A 20,705-nucleotide genomic window follows, 5' to 3' on the forward strand; every position below is an offset into this window, starting at 1 on the left:
GCAACAGAAAGCTTTAAAGAGAAAGTCTTTTCGTCCAGATCAATATAATGTGAGTCCTCCATGAATAACCCTCCAAAACACAACAAGTACTCAGTTATTGGGCTTCGAATTGAACTAGTCTTGATAGGTTTTAATAGAGTTAGGATTATTCCAAGGTCTTCAGGTCTCTACTTCAGTAGTCAGAGCAGAACATCTTTCTTTGGAAAGTTTCTGGATTGTATTAGGGTGCAGTTCTGTTCTTGGCCACTGGATGGCGGTCTCGAGCCACACTGTCTGCAGAGCTCAAACACACTGGTCCTGCTCCGGTTTCCTGAACAGTTTTTCAGGTGTGTACAAATCCAAAAAGCTACTTGTTTGTGGTGCATACTTGGCTCTGAGCAGATTCCAAAGAATTAAAGGGTCATTGGTCATGTTTCCATGCAAAAGGGATTCGAATCATTGGGAAATGCGCGTGAAAAGAAATTCGAATCATGTGTTTCCATCAAAAGTACGGACTTTTTCCCGTTTTCCGCGGGTTGGTATGACATCCGGCCTGTAAACGTTTTACCGGCTTCCCGACCCGGATTGTGTCACCATGGAGACAGGACTTGAACCTTTATTAAGAATCGCACACGTGGTATTGGAGCTGTCCGCCCAGTCAGTCCTGGAGGGGCTGCAAGGCGGCAAGAGGTGTTATTTAATGCCCTTTAATTAATTTAATGACCTCTGGAGTGTCGGTGGGTCAGATTTGATGCGAACACAGCTGTTTCCATCCCTTTCTAATCAACCAAAACCCGGCGCTTGCGAGCGTATTTTCATTTGTGCGAATCAGGGGATTTGAATTCGAATTTTTCCATCATAATTTTCCGATGCGATACTTCTGCATCGGAACCGGCTGATGGAAGCGCACCTAAAGAGGAGATTCCAGAGGAGGCTTTGGATGACAGTCCGAGGAGACTTGGCCATTGGGGTGTTATCAACACTTCAGAGATTTTGAAGACAATGTTCAGTTCTTAAGACTTAATTCTAATGACCTCCTTCTTTGGGTCAGAACCCAGATCTGTGAGCTCAGGTGAGGGTTGGAACAAAGATGGAGCAGGAACCTGAAAGCTTCTCCTTCCGGCTCAGCTTCACCAAACGGACCGGAGCAGCGCCCTCATTGCTGCTGACGAAGCCCCGATCCGTCTGTCCATCTCTGATCCAACCCGGAGGTTCAGAACCAGGTCCAGAGATGCTGAAACTGCTCCAGTTGAGGCAGAGACTCAGCCCGACCCGGAGGATCAGAACCAGGTCCAGAGATGCTGAAACTGCTCCAGCTGAGGCAGAGACTCAGCCCGACCCGGAGGTTCAGAACCAGGTCCAGAGATGCTGAAACTCCTCCAGCTGAGGCAGAGACTCATCCCGACCCGGAGGTTCAGAACCAGGTCCAGAGATGCTGAAACTGCTCCAGCTGAGGCAGAGACTCATCCCGACCCGGAGGATCAGAACCAGGTCCAGAGATGCTGAAACTTCTCCAGCTGAGGCAGAGACTCAGCCCGACCCGGAGGATCAGAACCAGGTCCAGAGATGCTGAAACTGCTCCAGCTGAGGCAGAGACTCAGCCCGACCCGGAGGTTCAGAACCAGGTCCAGAGATGCTGAAACTGCTCCAGCTGAGGCAGAGACTCATCCCGACCCGGAGGATCAGAACCAGGTCCAGAGATGCTGAAACTTCTCCAGCTGAGGCAGAGACTCATCCCGACCCGGAGGTTCAGAACCAGGTCCAGAGATGCTGAAACTCCTCCAGCTGAGGCAGAGACTCATCCCGACCCGGAGGTTCAGAACCAGGTCCAGAGATGCTCCAGCTGAGGCAGAGACTCATCCCGACCCGGATGGAGCACCAAAGCTTTGCTTTGTTGGGTCCTTGGATGTTTCTGACAGCTTCTTAGGGTGAATCTGAATCAGTTTGGATGACTTCATGTGTATGTTCTAGGAGTTCCTAATTAAACTTTGGAGCTCCTGAAGGTGCTAACTGGGAGGCAGAAGTGGTTCTGAACAATGTTCACAAGTCATCAGGGATGGAAGGCCATCAAAGGAACTTTTGGGATGTTCCAGAGGTTTAGAGGAAGTTTATTAATCTGTGCCAGCGCCACCAGATCAGTCAGATTAGGAGTTTTACAATCAGTAAATGTGAGGGAAATCTTGTGAGCTGGTCAACTCGTGCCAGAGGAAACCCAGATAACTGTAATACGGATAGAACAAACAGGCGGTTTGTTCCTCGCACTGTCAGGAAATGTCTCTTTGTACGTCGAGAAAGTCAGATGCAGCAGTGTGTTTATCCCGGAGGAACGAGAAAATCTCAAATGTTTATTGCTCATTTGCCTCAAAACAAGAAAGAGAAAAGACATTTTATTTATGAGACTTTTTGTTAATGTCAGCCTGGCTGAGGTATGAGGCCAGAACACGTGTGGCTGCCGGGCGAAGAAGCAGAGCATCTACATGGCGGCGAGTTCGATCCGGGGGGAATAAAGCAGACAAAAACGACGCGGAGTCAATCATTAAGACTTTGGAGACGGATTTATGGAGCTGTTATGGTGGAGACTGGATGTGTTTGGACGTCTCTAGAGTTTAAAAAACTCTGTGAACACATAGTTTACCACGGCCTTGAGTAACCTTTGATCCCTGACTGTGCATGAATGTGTTTAATGTGTGTCATTATGAAGTCTCAGAAGTTTATGAATGTCTGATTTTTGAGCCAAAAACATCACTGCTGTTGTTTTTCTTTTTTCTCATTTGGTTACTTTGTAGTAACATGTTCAACTTTGGCTTCTTTTCTCTCCTTTTCAAGCACTGAATTGATTTATTTTACATATGTATTGGGGAGCCTGATCTTGATGCCAGGGGCCCCCGAGCTTGTGGCCAGGGGCCCATCCCTCCCGCCAGGCCCAGTGATGCCGAAACACCTGAGAATGGCAGCCATCGCATATTTCACACACCTGGTGTTGTTTTTGGCTCTTTGTTTCATCGCAAGTGTAAGAATTCGGGTAAATGTCTCGTGTGTGTGTGTGCGCTGTTCCGTCGTCATGGCAACAGTTTGCTGACAGCAGAAACGTGTGAGGAATGATAACACGAAGTGAAGCTGGCAGAACGGAACGCTTTCAGTCATCTCAATCATCCCAGAGAGACGGCACCGCTGCTAACGTGACAACCGGCGGTTGATTCTGTCAACAAACATGTTCCTGTTCATCCTTCTTTAATTCCTTCTTCATCCGGGAGAAAGCAGCTCCCAGAGGTGTTGCTCGACTCTGCAGGCAGACGTTGGAGAAGGTTTTAAGGATCCTAACGTGGTGCCGTGAGACTTTGCTGGGATTCATTGACAGGATTTCTTGATTAGTTAAGTTCATTTGATGAAGTCTCTGGTCTCTTAATGCTCGAATCCTGTCTTTGAGAAAGTTTCTCGGACATGTGAAGCGGTTCTGAAAGCCATGAAGATGAACAGAGTCTGTATGAATTTACAAACAAAGTGTTTAATAACTCCACAGATGTGTAGATTTGTGTTATTTCTGAGGTTCGTAGAGCTGCACAAAGTGGAAAAAAACACTTCCCTTCTCTGAAGTTTGATCCCAGGCGGTAAAGGGGTTTCAAAGCTATGATAGTAGTTTCTTTATGAGGATTAATTAGGTTAATGAAGTTGATTTGAAGTGTTTTGAGGTGACCGTTTTGGTTACCAGGTACCAGCTTCCTGGATCTTTAGAGAACAGTATGATTCCTCCATGATTTGTATTTTAAAGTGTCCCACGGAGGCTCCAAAACTTCTGAACTTCCAGGGGTTCTGGGATGATTTTCAATGTTTTTTTTCTTCCTTCAGAGAAGTTTCTGAAGAGTTCTCAAACCAAAAGCTAAATTCAAAGAATGACCACCTTTGTGCCAGTTATCTTCGCTTTCAGAACTTCGCTTTAAGAACTTCGCTTTCAGAACTTCGCTTTAAGAACTTAGCTTTAAGAACTTAGCTTTAAGAACTTAGCTTTAAGAACTTAGCTTTAAGAACTTCGCTTTAAGAACTTCGCTTTAAGAAGTTCGCTTTAAGAACTTTGCTTTAAGAACTTTGCTTTAAGAACTTTGCTTTAAGAACTTTGCTTTAAGAACTTTGCTGAAAGAACTTTGCTGAAAGAACTTCGCTTTAAGAACTTAGCTTTAAGAACTTCGCTTTAAGAACTTCGCTTTAAGAACTTCGCTTTAAGAACTTCGCTTTAAGAACTTAGCTTTTAGAACTTCGCTTTAAGAACTTAGTTTTAAGAACTTTGCTTTTAGAACTTAGTTTTAAGAACTTTGCTTTAAGAACTTTGCTTTCAGAACTTCGCTTTAAGAACTTAGCTTTAAGAACTTCGCTTTAAGAACTTTACTTTAAGAACTTTGCTGAAAGAACTTTGCTGAAAGAACTTCGCTTTAAGAACTTTGCTTTAAGAACTTTGCTTTAAGAACTTAGTTTTAAGGACTTAGCTTTAAGAACTTTGCTTTAAGAACTTTGCTTTAAGAACTTAGTTTTAAGAACTTAGCTTTAAGAACTTCGCTTTAAGAACTTTGCTTTAAGAACTTTGCTTTAAGAACTTAGTTTTAAGGACTTAGCTTTAAGAACTTTGCTTTAAGAACTTTGCTTTCAGAACTTCGCTTTAAGAACTTCGCTTTAAGAACTTCGCTTTAAGAACTTTGCTTTAAGAACTTAGTTTTAAGGACTTAGCTTTAAGAACTTTGCTTTAAGAACTTTGCTTTAAGAACTTAGTTTTAAGAACTTAGCTTTAAGAACTTCGCTTTAAGAACTTTGCTTTAAGAACTTTGCTTTAAGAACTTAGTTTTAAGGACTTAGCTTTAAGAACTTTGCTTTAAGAACTTTGCTTTCAGAACTTCGCTTTAAGAACTTAGCTTTAAGAACTTCGCTTTAAGAACTTTACTTTAAGAACTTTGCTGAAAGAACTTTGCTGAAAGAACTTCGCTTTAAGAACTTAGCTTTAAGAACTTTGCTTTCAGAACTTCGCTTTAAGAACTTAGCTTTAAGAACTTAGTTTTAAGGACTTAGCTTTAAGAACTTTGCTTTAAGAACTTTGCTTTAAGAACTTAGTTTTAAGAACTTTGCTTTAAGAACTTAGTTTTAAGAACTTAGCTTTAAGAACTTCGCTTTAAGAACTTTGCTTTAAGAACTTTGCTTTAAGAACTTAGTTTTAAGGACTTAGCTTTAAGAACTTTGCTTTAAGAACTTTGCTTTCAGAACTTCGCTTTAAGAACTTAGCTTTAAGAACTTCGCTTTAAGAACTTTACTTTAAGAACTTTGCTGAAAGAACTTTGCTGAAAGAACTTCGCTTTAAGAACTTAGCTTTAAGAACTTTGCTTTAAGAACTTTACTTTAAGAACTTTGCTGAAAGAACTTCGCTTTAAGAACTTAGTTTTAAGAACTTTGCTTTAAGAACTTCGCTTTAAGAACTTTGCTTTAAGAACTTAGTTTTAAGAACTTTGCTTTAAGAACTTTGCTTTAAGAACTTCGCTTTAAGAACTTCGCTTTAAGAACTTTGCTTTAAGAACTTAGTTTTAAGAACTTTGCTGAAAGAACTTCGCTTTAAGAACTTAGCTTTAAGAACTTCGCTTAAAAACTTTGCTTTAAGAACTTTGCTTTAAAAACTTAGTTTTAAGAACTTAGGTATAAGAACTTTGCTTTAAGAACTTTGCTTTAAGAACTTAGTTTTAAGAACTTAGCTTTAAGAACTTTGCTTTAAGAACTTTGCTTTAAGAACTTAGTTTTAAGAACTTAGCTTTAAGAACTTCGCTTTAAGAACTTTACTTTAAGAACTTTGCTGAAAGAACTTTGCTGAAAGAACTTCGCTTTAAGAACTTAGCTTTAAGAACTTTGCTTTAAGAAGTTAGTTTTAAGAACTTTGCTTTAAGAAGTTCGCTTTAAGAACTTTGCTTTAAGAACTTTGCTTTAAGAACTTAGCTTTAAGAACTTCGCTTTAAGAACTTTACTTTAAGAACTTTGCTGAAAGAACTTTGCTGAAAGAACTTCGCTTTAAGAACTTAGCTTTAAGTACTTTGCTTTAAGAAGTTCGCTTTAAGAAGTTCGCTTTAAGAACTTAGCTTTAAGAACTTAGCTTTAAGAACTTAGCTTTAAGAACTTAGCTTTAAGAACTTCGCTTTAAGAACTTCGCTTTAAGAACTTAGTTTTAAGAACTTTGCTTTTAGAACTCAGTTTTAAGAACTTCGCTTTAAGAACTTAGCTTTAAGAACTTCGCTTTCAGAACTTCGCTTAAAGAACTTTGCTTTAAGAACTTCGCTTGAAGAACTTAGTTTTAAGAAATTCGCTTTAAGAACTTAGCTTTTAGAACTTCGCTTTAAGAACTTAGTTTTAAGAACTTTGCTTTTAGAACTTAGTTTTAAGAACTTTGCTTTAAGAACTTTGCTTTCAGAACTTCGCTTTAAGAACTTAGCTTAAAGAACATAGCTTTAAGAACTTTGCTTTGAGAACTTCGCTTTCAGAACTTCGCTTTAAGAACATAGCTTTAAGAACTTAGCTTTAAGAACTTAGCTTAAAGAACATAGCTTTAAGAACTTAGCTTTAAGAACTTAGCTTAAGGAATATAGCTTTAAGAACTTTGCTTTGAGAACTTCGCTTTAAGAACTTTGCTTTGAGAACTTCGCTTTAAGAACATAGCTTTAAGAACTTAGCTTTAAGAACTTAGCTTAAAGAACAAAGCTGAAAGAACTTCGCTTTAAGAACTTCGCTTTAAGAACTTTGCTTTAAGAAGTTAGATTTAAGAACTTTGCTTTAAGAAGTTCGCTTTAAGAACTTTGCTTTAAGAACTTTGCTTTAAGAACTTAGCTTTAAGAACTTAGTTTTAAGAACTTAGCTTTAAGAACTTCGCTTTAAGAACTTTGCTTTGAGAACTTCGCTTTAAGAACTTAGCTTTAAGAACTTCGCTTTCAGAACTTCGCTTTAAGAACTTAGTTTTAAGAACTTAGCTTTAAGAACTTCGCTTTAAGAACTTTGCTTTTAGAACTTCGCTTTAAGAACTTCGCTTTAAGAACTTCGCTTTAAGAACTTCGCTTTAAGAACTTCGCTTTCAGAACTTCGCTTTAAGAACTTTGCTGAAATAACTTTGCTGAAAGAACTTCACTTTAAGAACTTAGCTTTAAGAACTTTGCTTTAAGAAGTTAGATTTAAGAACTTTGCTTTAAGAACTTTGCTTTAAGAACTTTGCTTTAAGAACTTTGCTTTAAGAACTTAGCTTTAAGAACTTAGTTTTAAGAACTTAGTTTTAAGAACTTTGCTTTTAGAACTTAGTTTTAAGAACTTCGCTTTAAGAACTTCGCTTTCAGAACTTCGCTTTCAGAACTTCGCTTTAAGAACATAGCTTTAAGAACTTAGCTTTAAGAACTTAGCTTAAAGAACAAAGCTGAAAGAACTTCGCTTTCAGAACTTCGCTTTAAGAACTTTGCTTTAAGAACTTAGCTTTAAGAACTTAGCTTAAAGAACATAGCTTTAAGAACTTAGCTTTAAGAACTTAGCTTTAAGAACTTAGCTTAAAGAACAAAGCTGAAAGAACTTCGCTTTCAGAACTTCGCTTTAAGAACTTTGCTTTAAGAACTTAGCTTTAAGAACTTAGCTTAAAGAACATAGCTTTAAGAACTTAGCTTTAAGAACTTAGCTTAAAGAACAAAGCTGAAAGAACTTCGCTTTCAGAACTTCGCTTTCAGAACTTCGCTTAAAGAACTTCGCTTTTAGAACTTCGCTTTCAGAACTTCGCTTTAAGAACTTTGCTTAAAGAACTTTGCTTAAAGAGCTTCGCTTTCAGAACTTAGTTTTAAGAACTTCGCTTTAAGAACTTCGCTTTCAGAACTTCGCTTTAAGAACTTCGCTTTAAGAACTTCACTCAAAGAACTTTGCTTTGAGAACTTAGTTTTAAGAACTTTGCTTTTAGAACTTCGCTTTCAGAACTTCGCTTTAAGAACTTTGCTTAAAGAACTTTGCTTAAAGAACTTTGCTTCAAGAGTTTCGCTTTCAGAACTTAGTTTTAAGAACTTCGCTTTAAGAACATCGCTTTAAGAACTTTGCTTTTAGAACTTCGCTTTAAGAACTTCACTTTAAGAACTTTGCTTTGAGAACTTTGCTTTTAGAACTTCGCTTTAAGAACTTCGCTTTAAGAACTTTGCTTTAAGAACTTTGCTTAAAGAACTTCACTTTCAGAACTTAGTTTTAAGAACTTTGCTTTAAGAACATCGCTTTAAGAACTTTGCTTAAAGAACTTCACTTTCAGAACTTAGCTTTAAGAACTTTGCTTTAAGAAGTTAGATTTAAGAACTTTGCTTTAAGAACTTTGCTTTAAGAACTTTGCTTTAAGAACTTTGCTTTAAGAACTTAGCTTTAAGAACTTAGTTTTAAGAACTTAGTTTTAAGAACTTTGCTTTTAGAACTTAGTTTTAAGAACTTCGCTTTAAGAACTTCGCTTTCAGAACTTCGCTTTCAGAACTTCGCTTTAAGAACATAGCTTTAAGAACTTAGCTTTAAGAACTTAGCTTAAAGAACAAAGCTGAAAGAACTTCGCTTTCAGAACTTCGCTTTAAGAACTTTGCTTTAAGAACTTAGCTTTAAGAACTTAGCTTAAAGAACATAGCTTTAAGAACTTAGCTTTAAGAACTTAGCTTTAAGAACTTAGCTTAAAGAACAAAGCTGAAAGAACTTCGCTTTCAGAACTTCGCTTTAAGAACTTTGCTTTAAGAACTTAGCTTTAAGAACTTAGCTTAAAGAACATAGCTTTAAGAACTTAGCTTTAAGAACTTAGCTTAAAGAACAAAGCTGAAAGAACTTCGCTTTCAGAACTTCGCTTTCAGAACTTCGCTTAAAGAACTTCGCTTTTAGAACTTCGCTTTCAGAACTTCGCTTTAAGAACTTTGCTTAAAGAACTTTGCTTAAAGAGCTTCGCTTTCAGAACTTAGTTTTAAGAACTTCGCTTTAAGAACTTCGCTTTCAGAACTTCGCTTTAAGAACTTCGCTTTAAGAACTTCACTCAAAGAACTTTGCTTTGAGAACTTAGTTTTAAGAACTTTGCTTTTAGAACTTCGCTTTCAGAACTTCGCTTTAAGAACTTTGCTTAAAGAACTTTGCTTAAAGAACTTTGCTTCAAGAGTTTCGCTTTCAGAACTTAGTTTTAAGAACTTCGCTTTAAGAACATCGCTTTAAGAACTTTGCTTTTAGAACTTCGCTTTAAGAACTTCACTTTAAGAACTTTGCTTTGAGAACTTTGCTTTTAGAACTTCGCTTTAAGAACTTCGCTTTAAGAACTTTGCTTTAAGAACTTTGCTTAAAGAACTTCACTTTCAGAACTTAGTTTTAAGAACTTTGCTTTAAGAACATCGCTTTAAGAACTTTGCTTTTAGAACTTCGCTTTAAGAACTTCACTTTAAGAACTTTGCTTTGAGAACTTCGCTTTTAGAACTTCGCTTTAAGAACTTCGCTTTAAGAACTTAGCTTTAAGAACTTTGCTTTAAGAACTTTGCTTAAAGAACTTTGCTTTAAGAACTTAGTTTTAAGAACTTCGCTTTAAAAAACTTAGTTTTAAGAACTTCGCTTTAAGAACTTAGCTTTTAGAACTTCGCTTTAAGAACTTAGTTTTAAGAACTTTGCTTTTAGAACTTAGTTTTAAGAACTTAGCTTTAAGAACTTCGCTTTCACAACTTCGCTTAAAGAACTTTGCTTTAAGAACTTCGCTTAAAGAACTTTGCTTTAAGAACTTTGCTTTAAGAACTTAGTTTTCAGAACTTCGCTTTAAGAACTTAGCTTAAAAAACATAGCTTTAAGAACTTTGCTTTGAGAACTTCACTTTAAGAACATAGCTTTAAGAAATTAGCTTTAAGAACTTTGCTTTGAGAACTTCGCTTTAAGAACTTTGCTTTAAGAACTTTGCTTTAAGAACATAGCTTTAAGAACTTAGTTTTAAGAACTTAGCTTTAAGAACTTCGCTTTAAGAACTTTGCTTTGAGAACTTCGCTTTAAGAACTTAGCTTTAAGAACTTAGCTTTAAGAACTTTGCTTTAAGAAGTTCGCTTTAAGAACTTCGCTTTAAGAACTTAGCTTTAAGAACTTCGCTTTAAGAACTTCGCTTTAAGAACTTAGTTTTAAGAACTTTGCTTTTAGAACTTAGTTTTAAGAACTTCGCTTTAAGAACTTAGCTTTAAGAACTTCGCTTTCAGAACTTCGCTTAAAGAACTTTGCTTTAAGAACTTCGCTTAAAGAACTTTGCTTTAAGAACTTCGCTTAAAGAACTTAGCTTTTAGAACTTCGCTTTAACAACTTAGTTTTAAGAACTTTGCTTTTAGAACTTAGTTTTTAGAACTTCGCTTTAAGAACTTAGTTTTAAGAACTTTGCTTTTAGAACTTAGTTTTAAGAACTTCGCTTTAAGAACTTAGCTTTAAGAACATAGCTTAAAGAACATAGCTTTAAGAACTTAGCTTTAAGAACTTAGCTTAAAGAATATAGCTTTAAGAACTTTGCTTTGAGAACTTCGCTTTAAGAACATAGCTTTAAGAACTTAGCTTTAAGAACTTAGCTTAAAGAACAAAGCTGAAAGAACTTCGCTTTCAGAACTTCGCTTTCAGAACTTCGCTTAAAGAACTTCGCTTTTAGAACTTCGCTTTCAGAACTTCGCTTTAAGAACTTAGTTTTAAGAACTTAGCTTTAAGAACTTCGCTTTAAGAACTTTGCTTTTAGAACTTCGCTTTAAGAACTTCGCTTTAAGAACTTCGCTTTCAGAACTTCGCTTTAAGAACTTTGCTGAAATAACTTTGCTGAAAGAACTTCACTTTAAGAACTTAGCTTTAAGAACTTTGCTTTAAGAAGTTAGATTTAAGAACTTTGCTTTAAGAACTTTGCTTTAAGAACTTTGCTTTAAGAACTTTGCTTTAAGAACTTAGCTTTAAGAACTTAGTTTTAAGAACTTAGCTTTAAGAACTTCGCTTTAAGAACTTTACTTTAAGAACTTTTCTGAAAGAACTTCGCTTTAAGAACTTAGCTTTAAGAACTTCGCTTTAAGAACTTCGCTTAAAGAACATAGCTTTAAGAACTTTGCTTTGAGAACTTCGCTTTAAGAACATAGCTTTAAGAACTTAGCTTTAAGAACTTAGCTTAAAGAACTTCGCTTTCAGAACTTAGTTTTAAGAACTTCGCTTTAAGAACATAGCTTTAAGAACTTAGTTTTAAGAACTTAGCTTTAAGAACTTCGCTTTAAGAACTTTGCTTTGAGAACTTCGCTTTAAGAACTTAGCTTTAAGAACTTAGCTTTAAGAACTTTGCTTTGAGAACTTAGTTTTAAGAACTTTGCTTTTAGAACTTCGCTTTCAGAACTTCGCTTTAAGAACTTTGCTTAAAGAACTTTGCTTAAAGAGCTTCGCTTTCAGAACTTTGCTTCAAGAGTTTCGCTTTCAGAACTTAGTTTTAAGAACTTCGCTTTAAGAACTTCGCTTTAAGAACTTCGCTTTCAGAACTTCGCTTTAAGAACTTTGCTTAAAGAACTTCGCTTTCAGAACTTAGTTTTAAGAACTTCGCTTTAAGAACATCGCTTTAAGAACTTTGCTTTTAGAACTTCGCTTTAAGAACTTCACTTTAAGAACTTTGCTTTGAGAACTTCGCTTTTAGAACTTCGCTTTAAGAACTTCGCTTTAAGAACTTCGCTTTCAGAACTTCGCTTTAAGAACTTTGCTTAAAGAACTTCACTTTCAGAACTTAGTTTTAAGAACTTCGCTTTAAGAACATCGCTTTAAGAACTTTGCTTTTAGAACTTCGCTTTAAGAACTTCACTTTAAGAACTTTGCTTTGAGAACGTCGCTTTTAGAACTTCGCTTTAAGAACTTCGCTTTAATAACTTAGCTTTAAGAACTTCGCTTTCAGAACTTCGCTTAAAGAACTTTGCTTTAAGAACTTCGCTTAAAGAACTTTCCTTTAAGAACTTCGCTTTAAAAAACTTAGTTTTAAGAACTTAGCTTTAAGAACTTAGCTTTTAGAACTTCGCTTTAAGAACTTAGTTTTAAGAACTTAGTTTTAAGAACTTTGCTTTTAGAACTTAGTTTTAAGAACTTAGCTTTAAGAACTTCGCTTTCAGAACTTCGCTTAAAGAACTTTGCTTTAAGAACTTCGCTTAAAGAACTTTGCTTCAAGAGTTTCGCTTTCAGAACTTAGTTTTAAGAACTTCGCTTTAAGAACTTCGCTTTAAGAACTTCGCTTTCAGAACATCGCTTTAAGAACTTTGCTTTTAGAACTTCGCTTTAAGAACTTCACTTTAAGAACTTTGCTTTGAGAACTTTGCTTTTAGAACTTCGCTTTAAGAACTTCGCTTTAAGAACTTCGCTTTCAGAACTTCGCTTTAAGAACTTTGCTTAAAGAACTTCACTTTCAGAACTTAGTTTTAAGAACTTCGCTTTAAGAACATCGCTTTAAGAACTTTGCTTTTAGAACTTCGCTTTAAGAACTTCACTTTAAGAACTTTGCTTTGAGAACTTCGCTTTTAGAACTTCGCTTTAAGAACTTCGCTTTAAGAACTTAGCTTTAAGAACTTCGCTTTCATAACTTCGCTTAAAGAACTTTGCTTTAAGAACTTCGCTTAAAGAACTTTGCTTTAAGAACTTAGTTTTAAGAACTTAGCTTTTAGAACTTCGCTTTAAGAACTTAGTTTTAAGAACTTTGCTTTTAGAACTTAGTTTTAAGAACTTAGCTTTAAGAACTTCGCTTTCAGAACTTCGCTTAAAGAACTTTGCTTTAAGAACTTCGCTTAAAGAACTTTGCTTTAAGAACTTTGCTTTAAGAACTTAGTTTTCAGAACTTCGCTTTAAGAACTTAGCTTAAAAAACATAGCTTTAAGAACTTTGCTTTGAGAACTTCACTTTAAGAACATAGCTTTAAGAAATTAGCTTTAAGAACTTAGCTTAAAGAACATAGCTTTAAGAACTTTGCTTTGAGAACTTCGCTTTAAGAACTTTGCTTTAAGAACTTTGCTTTAAGAACATAGCTTTAAGAACTTAGTTTTAAGAACTTAGCTTTAAGAACTTCGCTTTAAGAACTTTGCTTTGAGAACTTCGCTTTAAGAACTTAGCTTTAAGAACTTAGCTTTAAGAACTTTGCTTTAAGAACTTAGCTTTAAGAACTTCGCTTTAAGAACTTCGCTTTAAGAACTTAGTTTTAAGAACTTTGCTTTAAGAACTTCGCTTTCAGAACTTCGCTTAAAGAACTTTGCTTTAAGAACTTCGCTTAAAGAACTTTCCTTTAAGAACTTCGCTTTAAAAAACTTAGTTTTAAGAACTTAGCTTTAAGAACTTAGCTTTTAGAACTTCGCTTTAAGAACTTAGTTTTAAGAACTTAGTTTTAAGAACTTTGCTTTTAGAACTTAGTTTTAAGAACTTAGCTTTAAGAACTTCGCTTTCAGAACTTCGCTTAAAGAACTTTGCTTTAAGAACTTCGCTTAAAGAACTTTGCTTCAAGAGTTTCGCTTTCAGAACTTAGTTTTAAGAACTTCGCTTTAAGAACTTCGCTTTAAGAACTTCGCTTTCAGAACATCGCTTTAAGAACTTTGCTTTTAGAACTTCGCTTTAAGAACTTCACTTTAAGAACTTTGCTTTGAGAACTTTGCTTTTAGAACTTCGCTTTAAGAACTTCGCTTTAAGAACTTCGCTTTCAGAACTTCGCTTTAAGAACTTTGCTTAAAGAACTTCACTTTCAGAACTTAGTTTTAAGAACTTCGCTTTAAGAACATCGCTTTAAGAACTTTGCTTTTAGAACTTCGCTTTAAGAACTTCACTTTAAGAACTTTGCTTTGAGAACTTCGCTTTTAGAACTTCGCTTTAAGAACTTCGCTTTAAGAACTTAGCTTTAAGAACTTCGCTTTCATAACTTCGCTTAAAGAACTTTGCTTTAAGAACTTCGCTTAAAGAACTTTGCTTTAAGAACTTAGTTTTAAGAACTTAGCTTTTAGAACTTCGCTTTAAGAACTTAGTTTTAAGAACTTTGCTTTTAGAACTTAGTTTTAAGAACTTAGCTTTAAGAACTTCGCTTTCAGAACTTCGCTTAAAGAACTTTGCTTTAAGAACTTCGCTTAAAGAACTTTGCTTTAAGAACTTTGCTTTAAGAACTTAGTTTTCAGAACTTCGCTTTAAGAACTTAGCTTAAAAAACATAGCTTTAAGAACTTTGCTTTGAGAACTTCACTTTAAGAACATAGCTTTAAGAAATTAGCTTTAAGAACTTAGCTTAAAGAACATAGCTTTAAGAACTTTGCTTTGAGAACTTCGCTTTAAGAACTTTGCTTTAAGAACTTTGCTTTAAGAACATAGCTTTAAGAACTTAGTTTTAAGAACTTAGCTTTAAGAACTTCGCTTTAAGAACTTTGCTTTGAGAACTTCGCTTTAAGAACTTAGCTTTAAGAACTTAGCTTTAAGAACTTTGCTTTAAGAACTTAGCTTTAAGAACTTCGCTTTAAGAACTTCGCTTTAAGAACTTAGTTTTAAGAACTTTGCTTTAAGAACTTCGCTTTCAGAACTTCGCTTAAAGAACTTTGCTTTAAGAACTTCGCTTAAAGAACTTAGCTTTTAGAACTTCGCTTTAAGAACTTAGTTTTAAGAACTTTGCTTTTAGAACTTAGTTTTTAGAACTTCGCTTTAAGAACTTAGTTTTAAGAACTTTGCTTTTAGAACTTAGTTTTAAGAACTTCGCTTTAAGAACTTCGCTTTCAGAACTTCGCTTTCAGAACTTCGCTTTAAGAACATAGCTTTAAGAACTTAGCTTTAAGAACTTAGCTTAAAGAACATAGCTTTAAGAACTTAGCTTTAAGAACTTAGCTTAAAGAATATAGCTTTAAGAACTTTGCTTTGAGAACTTCGCTTTAAGAACATAGCTTTAAGAACTTAGCTTTAAGAACTTAGCTTAAAGAACAAAGCTGAAAGAACTTCGCTTTCAGAACTTCGCTTTCAGAACTTCGCTTAAAGAACTTCGCTTTTAGAACTTCGCTTTCAGAACTTCGCTTTAAGAACTTAGTTTTAAGAACTTAGCTTTAAGAACTTCGCTTTAAGAACTTTGCTTTGAGAACTTCGCTTTTAGAACTTCGCTTTAAGAACTTCGCTTTAAGAACTTCGCTTTCAGAACTTCGCTTTAAGAACTTTGCTGAAATAACTTTGCTGAAAGAACTTCACTTTAAGAACTTAGCTTTAAGAACTTTGCTTTAAGAAGTTAGATTTAAGAACTTTGCTTTAAGAACTTTGCTTTAAGAACTTTGCTTTAAGAACTTTGCTTTAAGAACTTAGCTTAAAGAACATAGCTTTAAGAACTTTGCTTTGAGAACTTCGCTTTAAGAACATAGCTTTAAGAACTTAGCTTTAAGAACTTAGCTTAAAGAACATAGCTGAAAGAACTTCGCTTTCAGAACTTCGCTTTCAGAACTTCGCTTTCAGAACTTCGCTTAAAGAACTTCGCTTTTAGAACTTCGCTTTCAGAACTTCGCTTTAAGAACTTTGCTTAAAGAACTTTGCTTAAAGAACTTTGCTTAAAGAGCTTCGCTTTCAGAACTTAGTTTTAAGAACTTCGCTTTAAGAACTTCGCTTTCAGATCTTCGCTTTAAGAACTTCGCTTTAAGAACTTCACTCAAAGAACTTTGCTTTGAGAACTTAGTTTTAAGAACTTTGCTTTTAGAACTTCGCTTTCAGAACTTCGCTTTAAGAACTTTGCTTAAAGAACTTTGCTTAAAGAGCTTCGCTTTCAGAACTTTGCTTCAAGAGTTTCGCTTTCAGAACTTAGTTTTAAGAACTTCGCTTTAAGAACTTCGCTTTAAGAACTTCGCTTTCAGAACTTCGCTTTAAGAACTTTGCTTAAAGAACTTCGCTTTCAGAACTTAGTTTTAAGAACTTCGCTTTAAGAACATTGCTTTAAGAACTTTGCTTTTAGAACTTCGCTTTAAGAACTTCACTTTAAGAACTTTGCTTTGAGAACTTCGCTTTTAGAACTTCGCTTTAAGAACTTCGCTTTAAGAACTTCGCTTTCAGAACTTCGCTTTAAGAACTTTGCTTAAAGAACTTCACTTTCAGAACTTAGTTTTAAGAACTTCGCTTTAAGAACATCGGTTTAAGAACTTTGCTTTTAGAACTTCGCTTTAAGAACTTCACTTTAAGAACTTTGCTTTGAGAACGTCGCTTTTAGAACTTCGCTTTAAGAACTTCGCTTTAATAACTTAGCTTTAAGAACTTCACTTTCAGAACTTCGCTTAAAGAACTTTGCTTTAAGAACTTCGCTTAAAGAACTTCGCTTTAAGAACTTCGCTTTAAAAAACTTAGTTTTAAGAACTTAGCTTTAAGAACTTAGCTTTTAGAACTTCGCTTTAAGAACTTAGTTTTAAGAACTTAGTTTTAAGAACTTTGCTTTTAGAACTTAGTTTTAAGAACTTAGCTTTAAGAACTTCGCTTTCAGAACTTCGCTTAAAGAACTTTGCTTTAAGAACTTCGCTTAAAGAACTTTGCTTCAAGAGTTTCGCTTTCAGAACTTAGTTTTAAGAACTTCGCTTTAAGAACTTCGCTTTAAGAACTTCGCTTTAAGAACATCGCTTTAAGAACTTTGCTTTTAGAACTTCGCTTTAAGAACTTCACTTTAAGAACTTTGCTTTGAGAACTTTGCTTTTAGAACTTCGCTTTAAGAACTTCGCTTTAAGAACTTCGCTTTCAGAACTTCGCTTTAAGAACTTTGCTTAAAGAACTTCACTTTCAGAACTTAGTTTTAAGAACTTCGCTTTAAGAACATCGCTTTAAGAACTTTGCTTTTAGAACTTCGCTTTAAGAACTTCACTTTAAGAACTTTGCTTTGAGAACTTCGCTTTTAGAACTTCGCTTTAAGAACTTCGCTTTAAGAACTTAGCTTTAAGAACTTCGCTTTCATAACTTCGCTTAAAGAACTTTGCTTTAAGAACTTCGCTTAAAGAACTTTGCTTTAAGAACTTAGTTTTAAGAACTTCGCTTTAAAAAACTTAGTTTTAAGAACTTCGCTTTAAGAACTTAGCTTTTAGAACTTCGCTTTAAGAACTTAGTTTTAAGAACTTTGCTTTTAGAACTTAGTTTTAAGAACTTAGCTTTAAGAACTTCGCTTTCAGAACTTCGCTTAAAGAACTTTGCTTTAAGAACTTCGTTTAAAGAACTTTGCTTTAAGAACTTAGTTTTCAGAACTTCGCTTTAAGAACTTAGCTTAAAAAACATAGCTTTAAGAACTTTGCTTTGAGAACTTCACTTTAAGAACATAGCTTTAAGAAATTAGCTTTAAGAACTTAGCTTAAAGAACATAGCTTTAAGAACTTTGCTTTGAGAACTTCGCTTTAAGAACTTTGCTTTAAGAACTTTGCTTTAAGAACATAGCTTTAAGAACTTAGTTTTAAGAACTTAGCTTTAAGAACTTAGCTTTAAGAACTTTGCTTTGAGAACTTCGCTTTAAGAACTTAGCTTTAAGAACTTAGCTTTAAGAACTTTGCTTTAAGAACTTAGCTTTAAGAACTTCGCTTTAAGAACTTCGCTTTAAGAACTTAGTTTTAAGAACTTTGCTTTAAGAACTTTGCTTTCAGAACTTCGCTTAAAGAACTTTGCTTTAAGAACTTCGCTTAAAGAACTTAGCTTTTAGAACTTCGCTTTAAGAACTTAGTTTTAAGAACTTTGCTTTTAGAACTTAGTTTTTAGAACTTCGCTTTAAGAACTTAGTTTTAAGAACTTTGCTTTTAGAACTTAGTTTTAAGAACTTCGCTTTAAGAACTTCGCTTTCAGAACTTCGCTTTCAGAACTTCGCTTTAAGAACATAGCTTTAAGAACTTAGCTTTAAGAACTTAGCTTAAAGAACATAGCTTTAAGAACTTAGCTTTAAGAACTTAGCTTAAAGAATATAGCTTTAAGAACTTTGCTTTGAGAACTTCGCTTTAAGAACATAGCTTTAAGAACTTAGCTTTAAGAACTTAGCTTAAAGAACAAAGCTGAAAGAACTTCGCTTTCAGAACTTCGCTTTCAGAACTTCGCTTAAAGAACTTCGCTTTTAGAACTTCGCTTTCAGAACTTCGCTTTAAGAACTTAGTTTTAAGAACTTAGCTTTAAGAACTTCGCTTTAAGAACTTTGCTTTGAGAACTTCGCTTTTAGAACTTCGCTTTAAGAACTTCGCTTTAAGAACTTCGCTTTCAGAACTTCGCTTTAAGAACTTTGCTGAAATAACTTTGCTGAAAGAACTTCACTTTAAGAACTTAGCTTTAAGAACTTTGCTTTAAGAAGTTAGATTTAAGAACTTTGCTTTAAGAACTTTGCTTTAAGAACTTTGCTTTAAGAACTTTGCTTTAAGAACTTAGCTTTAAGAACTTAGTTTTAAGAACTTAGCTTTAAGAACTTCGCTTTAAGAACTTTACTTTAAGAACTTTTCTGAAAGATCTTCGCTTTAAGAACTTAGCTTTAAGAACTTCGCTTTAAGAACTTCGCTTAAAGAACATAGCTTTAAGAACTTTGCTTTGAGAACTTCGCTTTAAGAACATAGCTTTAAGAACTTAGCTTTAAGAACTTAGCTTAAAGAACATAGCTTTAAGAACTTAGCTTTAAGAACTTAGCTTAAAGAACTTTGCTTTAAGAACTTTGCTTTAAGAACTTAGTTTTAAGAACTTAGCTTTAAGAACTTTGCTTTAAGAACTTTGCTTTAAGAACTTAGCTTAAAGAACATAGCTTTAAGAACTTTGCTTTGAGAACTTCGCTTTAAGAACTTAGTTTTAAGAACTTAGCTTTAAGAACTTTGCTTTAAGAACTTTGCTTTAAGAACTTAGCTTAAAGAACATAGCTTTAGGAACTTAGCTTTAAGAACTTAGCTTAAAGAACATAGCTGAAAGAACTTCGCTTTCAGAACTTCGCTTTCAGAACTTCGCTTTCAGAACTTCGCTTAAAGAACTTCGCTTTTAGAACTTCGCTTTCAGAACTTCGCTTTAAGAACTTTGCTTAAAGAACTTTGCTTAAAGAACTTCGCTTTTAGAACTTCGCTTTCAGAACTTAGTTTTAAGAACTTCGCTTTAAGAACTTCGCTTTCAGAACTTCGCTTTAAGAACTTCGCTTTAAGAACTTCACTCAAAGAACTTTGCTTTGAGAACTTAGTTTTAAGAACTTTGCTTTTAGAACTTCGCTTTCAGAACTTCGCTTTAAGAACTTTGCTTAAAGAACTTTGCTTAAAGAGCTTCGCTTTCAGAACTTTGCTTCAAGAGTTTCGCTTTCAGAACTTAGTTTTAAGAACTTCGCTTTAAGAACTTCGCTTTAAGAACTTCGCTTTCAGAACTTCGCTTTAAGAACTTTGCTTAAAGAACTTCGCTTTCAGAACTTAGTTTTAAGAACTTCGCTTTAAGAACATCGCTTTAAGAACTTTGCTTTTAGAACTTCGCTTTAAGAACTTCACTTTAAGAACTTTGCTTTGAGAACTTCGCTTTTAGAACTTCGCTTTAAGAACTTCGCTTTAAGAACTTCGCTTTAAGAACTTCACTTTCAGAACTTAGTTTTAAGAACTTCGCTTTAAGAACATCGCTTTAAGAACTTTGCTTTTAGAACTTCGCTTTAAGAACTTCACTTTAAGAACTTTGCTTTGAGAACGTCGCTTTTAGAACTTCGCTTTAAGAACTTCGCTTTAAGAACTTAGCTTTAAGAACTTCGCTTTCAGAACTTCGCTTAAAGAACTTTGCTTTAAGAACTTCGCTTAAAGAACTTTGCTTTAAGAACTTCGCTTTAAAAAACTTAGTTTTAAGAACTTCGCTTTAAGAACTTAGCTTTTAGAACTTCGCTTTAAGAACTTAGTTTTAAGAACTTTGCTTTAAGAACTTAGTTTTCAGAACTTCGCTTTAAGAACTTAGCTTAAAGAACATAGCTTTAAGAACTTTGCTTTGAGAACTTCACTTTAAGAACATAGCTTTAAGAAATTAGCTTTAAGAACTTAGCTTAAAGAACATAGCTTTAAGAACTTTGCTTTGAGAACTTCGCTTTAAGAACATAGCTTTAAGAACTTAGCTTTAAGAACTTAGCTTAAAGAACTTAGCTTAAAGAACATAGCTTTAAGAACTTTGCTTTGAGACATTAGTTTAGGTGACCGTTTTGGTTACCAGGTACCAGCTTCCTGGATCTTTAGAGAACAGTATGATTCCTCCATGATTTGTATTTTAAAGTGTCCCACGGAGGCTCCAAAACCTCTGAACTTCCAGGGGTTCTGGGATGATTTTCAATGTTTTTTTTCTTCCTTCAGAGAAGTTTCTGAAGAGTTCTCAAACCAAAAGCTAAATTCAAAGAATGACCACTTTTGTGCCAGTTATCTTCGCTTTCAGAACTTCGCTTTAAGAACTTTGCTTTAAGAACTTAGCTTTCAGAACATAGCTTTAAGAACTTCGCTTTAAGAACTTCGCTTTCAGAACTTCACTTTCAGAACTTCGCTTTAAGAACTTAGCTTTAAGAACTTCGCTTTCAGAACATAGCTTTCAGAACTTTGCTTTAAGAACTTCGCTTTCAGAACATAGCTTTCAGAACTTTGCTTTGAGAACTTCGCTTTAAGAACTTCGCTTTCAGAACTTTGCTTTGAGAACTTCGCTTTAAGAACTTCGCTTTCAGAACATAGCTTTCAGAACTTTGCTTTGAGAACTTCGCTTTAAGAACTTCGCTTTCAGAACTTCGCTTTAAGAACTTCACTTTAAGAACTTCGCTTTAAG

Source organism: Leuresthes tenuis, unplaced genomic scaffold, assembly GCF_036924035.1.
Source record: "Leuresthes tenuis unplaced genomic scaffold, fLeuTen1.0.hap1 SCAF_1, whole genome shotgun sequence".
NCBI lineage: Eukaryota > Metazoa > Chordata > Actinopteri > Atheriniformes > Atherinopsidae > Leuresthes > Leuresthes tenuis.